The 8,767-nt window shown below is 39.1% G+C and overlaps 1 non-coding gene across 1 annotated transcript; it reads right to left on the reverse strand.

The window, feature by feature from the left end:
• Window positions 1–2,026: 2,026 nt before the first annotated feature.
• Window positions 2,027–2,134, reverse strand: LOC112767629 (small nucleolar RNA R71). The gene has a single exon (XR_003185071.1). It is a non-coding gene; the product is annotated as a small nucleolar RNA R71 (small nucleolar RNA).
• Window positions 2,135–8,767: the final 6,633 nt, after the last annotated feature.

An 8,767-nucleotide genomic window follows, 5' to 3' on the forward strand; every position in this document is an offset into this window, starting at 1 on the left:
AGACTAATATGGCAAGATTCCTGGAATTCATATTAAAAATTTTGGAATCCTTATTTTCTTTTTCAAAAGAATTTTTCGAAAAATATAAAATAAAAATCCAAAAAAATTAGAAAATCATAAAAATCAAAAATATTTTTGTGTTTCTTGTTTGAGTCTTGAGTCATGTTATAAGTTTGGTGTCAATTGCATATGCATCTTGCATTTTTTCGAAAATATCATGCATTAATAGTGTTCTTCATGATCTTCAAGTTGTTCTTGGTAAGTCTTCTTGTTTGATCTTGATGATTTTTTGTTTTGTGTCTTTTCATGTTTATCATATGCATTCTTGAATTCTTAGTGCGTAAGCATTAAAGAATTCTAAGTTTGGTGTCTTGCATGTTTTCTTTGCATTAAAAATTTTTCAAAAAAAATATGTTCTTGATGTTCATCATGATCTTCATAGTGTTCTTGGTGTTCATCTTGACATTCATAGCATTCTTGCATGCATTCATTGTTTTGATCTAAAAATTTCATGCATTGCATAATTTTCATGTTTTCATAAAAATTCAAAAAATCAAAAAAATATCTTTCCCTTTTTCTCTCATCAAATTCGAAAATTTGAGTTGACTTTTTTAAAAATTTTTAAAATCAAATTGTTTCTCATGAGTCAAATCAAATTTTCAATTTGAAAATCTTATCTTTTTCAAAATCTTTTTCAAAAATCAAATCTTTTTCAAAATTCTTAGTTATTTTCAAAAATTCCAAAAATATTTTTCAAAAATCTTTTTCTTATTTTTATATCAAATTTTCGAAAATAACATAATCAATTAATGTTTTGATTCAAAAATTTGAAGTTTGTTACTTGCTTGTTAAGAAAGATTCAAACTTTAAGTTCTAGAATCATATCTTGTGATTTCTTGTGAATCAAGTCATTAATTGTGATTTTTAAAAATCAAATCTTTTTCAAAAACTAATTTCTATCATATCTTTTCAAAATATCTTCTTATCTTATCTTTTTCAAAAATTTGATTTCGAAATATCTTTTCTAACTTCCTAACTTCTTATCTTTTCAAAATTTGTTTCAACTAACTAACTAACTTTTTGTTTGTTTCTTAACTTTTTCAAAACCACCTAACTAACTCTCTCTCTCTAATTTTCGAAAATATCTTCCCTCTTTTTCAAAAATTTCTTTTTAATTAACTAATTAATTTTATTTTTTATTTCAAAAATTTTCGAAAATTACTAACATTTTTCAAAAACCATTTTCGAAAATCACTAACTCTTTTTCAAAAATATTTTCGAAAATTCTCTCTCTCCCATCTTATTCTATTTATTCATTCATATCCTAACATCTCATCTCGCATCTCAACCCTCCTCACAGATGTGTTTCTTCCATTACATTACATTCTTTGTCTCCCCCTCTTTTCTTCCACTCACAAAGGGATCCCTATACTGTGGTATAAAGGACCCATATTATTATTATTATTTTTGTGCGCCCTCTTCTTTGTCATATGAGCAGGAGCAAGGACAAGAACATTCTTGTTGAAGCAGATCCATAACCTGAAAGGACTCTGAAAAAAAAAATTTGAGAGAAGCTAAATTACAACAATCCAGAGATACCCTTTCAGAAATTTTCGAACAGGAAAAGGATATGGCAGCCGAAAATAATAATAATGCAAGGAAGATGCTTGGTGACTTTACTGCACCTAATTCCAATTTACATGGAAGAAGCATCTCCATTCCTGCCATTGGAGCAAACAATTTTGAGCTGAAACCTCAATTAGTTTCTCTGATGCAACAGAACTGCAAGTTTCATGGACTTCCATCTGAAGATCCTTTTCAGTTCTTAACTGAGTTCTTGCAGATATGTGATACTGTTAAGACTAATGGAGTAAATCCTGAAGTCTACAGGCTCATGCTTTTCCCTTTTGCTGTAAGAGACAGAGCTAGATTATGGTTGGATTCTCAACCCAAAGATAGCCTGAACTCTTGGGATAAGCTGGTCATGGCTTTCTTAGCCAAGTACTTTCCTCCTCAAAAGCTGAGCAAGCTTAGAGCTGATGTTCAAACCTTCAGACAGAAAGAAGGTGAATCCCTCTATGAAGCTTGGGAAAGATACAAACAGTTGACCAAAAAGTGTCCTTCTGACATGCTTTCAGAATGGACCATCCTGGATATATTCTATGATGGTTTATCTGAGCTATCAAAGATGTCACTGGACACTTCTGCAGGTGGATCCATTCACCTAAAGAAAACGCCTGCAGAAGCTCAAGAACTCATTGACATGGTTGTTAATAACCAGTTCATGTACACTTCTGAAAGGAATCCTGTGAGTAATGGGACGCCTATGAAGAAGGGAGTTCTTGAAGTTGATACTCTGAATGCCATATTGGCTCAGAACAAAATATTGACTCAGCAAGTCAATATAATTTCTCAGAGTCTGAATGGAATGCAAGCTGCATCCAACAGTACTCAAGAGGCTTCTCTTGAAGAAGAAGCTTATGATCCTGAGAACCCTGCAATAGCAGAGGTGAACTACTTAGGTGAACCTTATGGAAACACCTATAACTCATCATGGAGAAATCATCCAAATTTCTCATGGAAGGATCAAAAGCCTCAACAAGGCTTTAACAATGGTGGAAGAAACAGGTTTAGCAACAGCAAGCCTTTTCCATCATCAACTCAGCAACAGACAGAGAACTCTGAACAAAATGCTTCTAATTTAGCAAATCTAGTCTCTGATCTGTCTAAGGCCACTGTAAGTTTCATGAATGAAACAAGATCTTCCATTAGAAATCTGGAAGCACAAGTGGGCCAGCTGAGTAAAAGGATCACTGAAATCCCTCCCAGTACTCTCCCAAGCAATACAGAAGAGAACCCAAAAGGAGAGTGCAAGGCCATTGACATCAGCACCATGGCCGAACCTACAAGTGGAGTGGAGGACGTGAATCCCAAGGAGGAAGACCTCCTGGGACGTCCAGTGATCGATAAGGAGCTTCCCTCTGAGGAACCAAAGGACTCTGAGGCCCATCTAGAGACCATAGAGATCCCATTGAACCTCCTTATGCCCTTCATGAGCTCTGATGAATATTCCTCTTCTGAAGAGAATGAGAATGTTACTGAAGAGCAAACTGCCAAGTTTCTTGGTGCAATCATGAAGCTGAATGCCAAATTATTTGGCATTGATACTTGGGAAGTTGAACCTCCCTTGTTCATCAATGAACTAAGTGATCTGGATCAACTGACATTGCCTCAGAAGAGACAGGATCCTGGAAAGTTCATAATACCCTGTACCATAGGCACCATGATCTTTAAGGCTCTGTGTGACCTTGGTTCAGGAATAAACCTCATGCCCCTCTCTGTAATAGAGAAACTGGGAATCTATGGGGTGCAAGCTGCTAAAATCTCATTAGAGATGGCAGACAGCTCTAGAAAACAGGCTTATGGACAAGTAGAGGACGTGTTAGTAAAGGTTGAAGGCCTTTACATCCCTGCTGATTTCATAGTCCTGGATACTGGAAAGGAAGAGGATGAATCCATCATCCTAGGAAGACCTTTCCTGGCCACAGCAAGAGCTGTGATTGATGTTGACAGAGGTGAAATATTCCTTCAATGGAATGAGAACTCCCTTGTGTTTAAAACTCAAGGATCTCCCTCTGCAACCATGGGGAGGAAGCAGAAAAAGCTTCTCTCCAAGCAGAGTCAACCAGAGCCCCCAAAGTCAAACTCTAAGTTTGGTGTTGGGAGGCCACAACCAAACTCTAAGTTTGGTGTTGAACTCCCATATCCAAACTCTAAGTTTGGTGTTGGAGAGTCTCAACAAAGCTCTGCACATCTGTGAGGCTCCATGAGAGCCCACTGTCAAGCTATTGACATTAAAGAAGCGCTTGTTGGGAGGCAACCCAATGTGTATCTAATTCTTATTTTTATTGTTTTTCATGTTTTCTTAGGTTCATGATCATGTGGAGTCACAAAATAAACAAAAAATTCAAAAACAGAATCAAAAACAGCAGAAGAAAAATCACACCTTGGAGGAGTATCTGTCTGGCGTTCAAACGCCAGAACAGAGCATAGTTCTGGCGCTGAACGCCCAGAATGGGAGCATCCTGGCGCTGAACACCCAGAACAAGCATGGTTCTGGCGTTCAACGCCAGAAATGGCAGCAAATGGGCGTTGAACGCCCAAAATGGGCACCAACCTGGCGCTGAATGCCCAGAGTTGTGTGCAAGGGCATTTTGCATGCCTAAATTGGTGCAGGGATGTAAATGCCTTGACACCTCAAGATCTGTGGACCTCACAGGATCACCTCAGGATCTGTGGACCCCACAGGATCCCCACCTACCTCCACTCACTCTCTTCTCTCTTCTCAATCATCCTCTATTCCCAATAAACACTCTTCCCTATTAACTCTTTACCACTCACATCCATACACCCACTACCTTCAAAAATTCAACATCTCTCTCCCACCCAATCCCACCCATATGGCCGAATACCACTCCCATCCATCTCCTCCATATCTTCTTCTTATTCTTCTATTCTTTCTTCTTTTGCTCGAGGGCGAGCAACATTCTAAGTTTGGTGTGGTAAAAAGCATAGCTTTTTTGTTTTTTCCATAACCATTGATGGCACCTAAGGCCAGAGAAGCCTCTAGAAAGAGGAAAGGGAAGACAAAAGCTTCCATCAAGGGTCTATAGCTCAGTGGTAGAACATTTGACTGCAAATCAAGAGATCCCTGAGATACCTCAGGGGATACATTTTCTTCCACACAATTATTGGAAGCAACTGAGGGTGGAACATCAAGAGCACTCCATCATCCTTCATGAAATCAGAGAAGATCTAAAAGCAATGAAGGAGGAGCAGCAAAGACAAGGAAGAGACATAGAAAAGCTTAAGGACATCACTAAGGTGGACTCATTCCTTGTTCTTATTTCTTCTGTTTTTCGTTTTCTATGTTATGTGCTTATCTGTGTTTGTGTCTTCATTACATGATCATTAGTAGTTAGTAGCTATGTCTTAAAGTTATAAATGTCCTATGAATCCATCACCTCTCTTAAATGAAAAATGTTTTAATTCAAAAGAACAAGAAGTACATGAGTTTCGAATTTATCCTTGAACTTAGTTTAATTATATTGATGTGGTGACAATGCTTCTTGTTTTCTGAATGTATGCTTGAACAGTGCATATGTCTTTTGAAGTTGTTGTTTAAGAATGTTAAATATGTTGGCTCTTGAAAGAATGATGACTAGGAGACATGTTATTTGATAATCTGAAAAATCATAAAAATGATTCTTGAAGCAAGAAAAAGCAGCAAAGAACAAAGCTTGCAGAAAAAAAAAAATAGGCGAAAAAAAAAATAGAAAGAAAAAGAAAAAGCAAGCAGAAAAAGCCAAAGCTCTTAAAACCAAGAGGCAAGAGCAAAAAGCCAATAACCCTTAAAACCAAAAGGCAAGGGCAATTAAAAAGGATCCAAGGCTTTGAGCATCAGTGGATAGGAGGGCCTAAAGGAATAAAATCCTGGTCTAAGCGGCTAAACCAAGCTGTCCCTAACCATGTGCTTGTGGCGTGTAGGTGTCAAGTGAAAACTTGAGACTGAGCGGTTAAAGTCAAGGTCCAAAGCAAAAAAAAAAAAAAAAAAAAAAGAGTGTGCTTAAGAACCCTGGACACCTCTAATTGGGGACTTTAGCAAAGCTGAGTCACAATCTGAAAGGGTTCACCCAATTACGTGTCTGTGGCATTTATGTATCCGGTGGTAATACTGGAAAACAAAGTGCTTAGGGCAACGGCCAAGACTCATAAAGAAGCTGTGTTCAAGAATCATCATACTGAACTAAGAGAGTCAATAACACTATTCAAAATCTGAAGTTTCTATAGATGCCAATCATTCTGAACCTCAATGGATAAAGTGAGATGCCAAAACTATTCAAGAGGCAAAAAGCTATAAGTCCCGCTCATATGATTGAAGCTCTGTTTCATTGATAGTTTGGAATTTATAGTATATTCTATTCTTTTTATCCTATTTTGATTTTCAGTTGCTTGGGGACAAGCAACAATTTAAGTTTGGTGTTGTGATGAGCGTATAATTTATACGCTTTTTGACATTATTTTTAGTATGTTTTTAGTAGGATCTAGTTACTTTTAGGGATGTTTTTAATAGATTTTGTGTTAAATTCACATTTCTGGACTTTACTATGAGTTTGTGTGTTTTTCTGTGATTTCAGATATTTTCTGGCTGAAATTGAGGGACTTGAGCAAAAATCAGATTCAGAGGTTGAAAAAGGACTGCTGATGCTGTTGGATTCTGACCTCCCTGCACTCAAAGTGGATTTTCTGGAGCTACAGAACCCAAAATGGCGCGCTTCCAATTGCGTTGGAAAGTAGACATCCAGGGCTTTCCAGAAATATATAATAGTCCATACTTTGGCCAAGAATTGACGATGTAAACTGGCGTTCAACGCCAGCTTTCTACCCAAATCTGGCGTCCAGCGCCAGAAAAGGATCCAAAACCAGAGTTGAACGCCCAAACTGGCACAAAAACTGGCATTCAACTCCACAAATGGCCTCTGCACGTGCAACACTTAAGCTCAGCCCAAACACACACCAAGTGGGTCCCAGAAATGGATTTATACATCAAATACTTACTCATGTAAACCCTAGTAGCTAGTTTATTATAAATAGGACCTCTTACTATTGTATTTGACATCTTTGGATTATCTTGGGACCACCTTAGGATCTTAGGACCATCTTTGGACGCCTGGTTCTTAGATCAGAGGGGCTGGCCATCTCGGCCATGCCTGGACCTTCACTTATGTATTTTTAACGGTAGAGTTTCTACACTCCATAGATTAAGGTGTGGAGCTCTGCTGTTCCTCAAAGATTAATGCAAAGTACTACTGTTTTCTATTCAATTCTTCTTATTTCTCTTCTAAGATATCCATTCGCACCCAAGAACGTGATGAAGGTGATGATTATGTGTGACGCTCATCATCCTTCTCCCTTATGAACGCGTGCCTGACAAACACTTCTGTTCTACATGAATTAAGCTACAATGAATATCTCTTAGATCTCCTAACCAGAATCTTCGTGGCGTAAGCTAGAATGATGGCGGCATTCAAGAGAATCCGGAAGGTCTAAACCTTGTCTGTGGTATTCTGAGTAGGATTCAATGATTGAATGACTGTGACGAGCTTCAAACTCGCGAGTGCTGGGCGTTAGTGACAGACGCAAAAGGAGGGTGAATCCTATTCCAGCATGATCGAGAACCGACAGATGAATAGCCGTGCCGTGACAGGGTGCGTGAGCATATGATTCACTGAGAGGAGGGGATGTAGCCACTGACAACGGTGATGCCCTTGCATACAGCCAGCCATGGAAAGGAGTAAGACTGATTGGATGAAGATAGCAGGAAAGCAGAGGTTCAGAGGAACGAAAAGCATCTCCATTCGCTTATCTGAAATCCCTGCCAATGAATCTACATAAGTATCTCTATCCCTTTTATTGTTTATTTTAATCTAATAAAGTATCATGTTTAAATCCGCCTGACTGAGATTTACAAGGTGACCATAGCTTGCTTCATGCCAACAATATCCGTGGGATTCCACCCTTACTCACGTAAGGTATTACTTGGACGACCCAGTGCACTTGCAGGTTAGTTGTATTGAAGTTGTGACAATTATGAATTAAGATCAGAGCACCAAGCTTTGGAGCCATTACCAGGATTTGTTCGAGCCTGGAGATCACAATTTCGTGCACTATGTCCCCAGCTCTGTAGGAGACTCCGGCTGCTAAGACGAGATCTGAGACCAAGGCAGGAAAAGGTAAGTTGCACGATATCTGTACGTGTTCCATGGCATTCCAGATGAGTCTTGGTAGGTTCAGAGGCTGGTCTGTAAGGATGCACTATAGAAGAATGGCCATGTCTGCAGTGAAGGAGGATTCGTGAGTGCTCGGAAAGACATAGTGGGACATGATCTGTGCCCATACGCGAGCCTCCAAGGTAAGTGCTGAAGCCGATATTCCCTTAGGACGGGAACGGTGGTATCCGTAGATCCATCTACTGCCAGGTAGTGCGATAACTCTGGGAACGGTGGTATCTGCAGATCCAATCCTTCTGGAGCAGGGGGAAGATCTAGAGCTTGTTGAATGGCCTCTTCTGTAATGGGGACCTGCTTCTGATGTACATAGACAGACTGCAGGGTTGGCAGGTTGAAATTAGAGTAGAACTCAACTACCCAAGAAAGATTAACCTGGCTTGGCTGTCTCTGGAGGAAACTCCATTGTCTTCGTTCAATTTGCGGCTCAACAAAGGTAGCAATATTGGGCGGGAGGATAAGAAGGTATTTATTGTTGTAGCTCCGTTCTACCAGGATAGGGAACATCTGCTCACAGTAGCGATTAGAAGATCGCGCAGTTTCCTTTGCTGGGAAGGCTTTTTCTTTTTCATCAACCTTTATAATCCTCTTAATTCTTTTTGTTGAGGGCTTGACTGTAGTTGAAGAAGGCTCTGCCACTAATGCTCTTTTTGTTCCTCTTCTTGCTGGTGGTTTGGGAGTAGCTTTCTCTTTTCCTTTCTTGGTGGCCATCCTGAAAAGGGAAAAAGAAAGTAACATGAATTCAAAGGGACAGAGTAAGGAAGAGGATGGTATAAGTGATAATCAATGCACGGTAAAGAGGATGTCGTTAACACATGGTCATGACAACATGTGAAAAGATCACCAATGGAAATATAGAAAGTGCATTTGATGACAATTAAATGCAAGGTGTTTATTTGCATGCAGGCAAAGGCATGAGT

Source organism: Arachis hypogaea, chromosome 17 (assembly GCF_003086295.3).
Source record: "Arachis hypogaea cultivar Tifrunner chromosome 17, arahy.Tifrunner.gnm2.J5K5, whole genome shotgun sequence".
NCBI classification, from domain to species: Eukaryota; Viridiplantae; Streptophyta; class Magnoliopsida; order Fabales; family Fabaceae; genus Arachis; species Arachis hypogaea.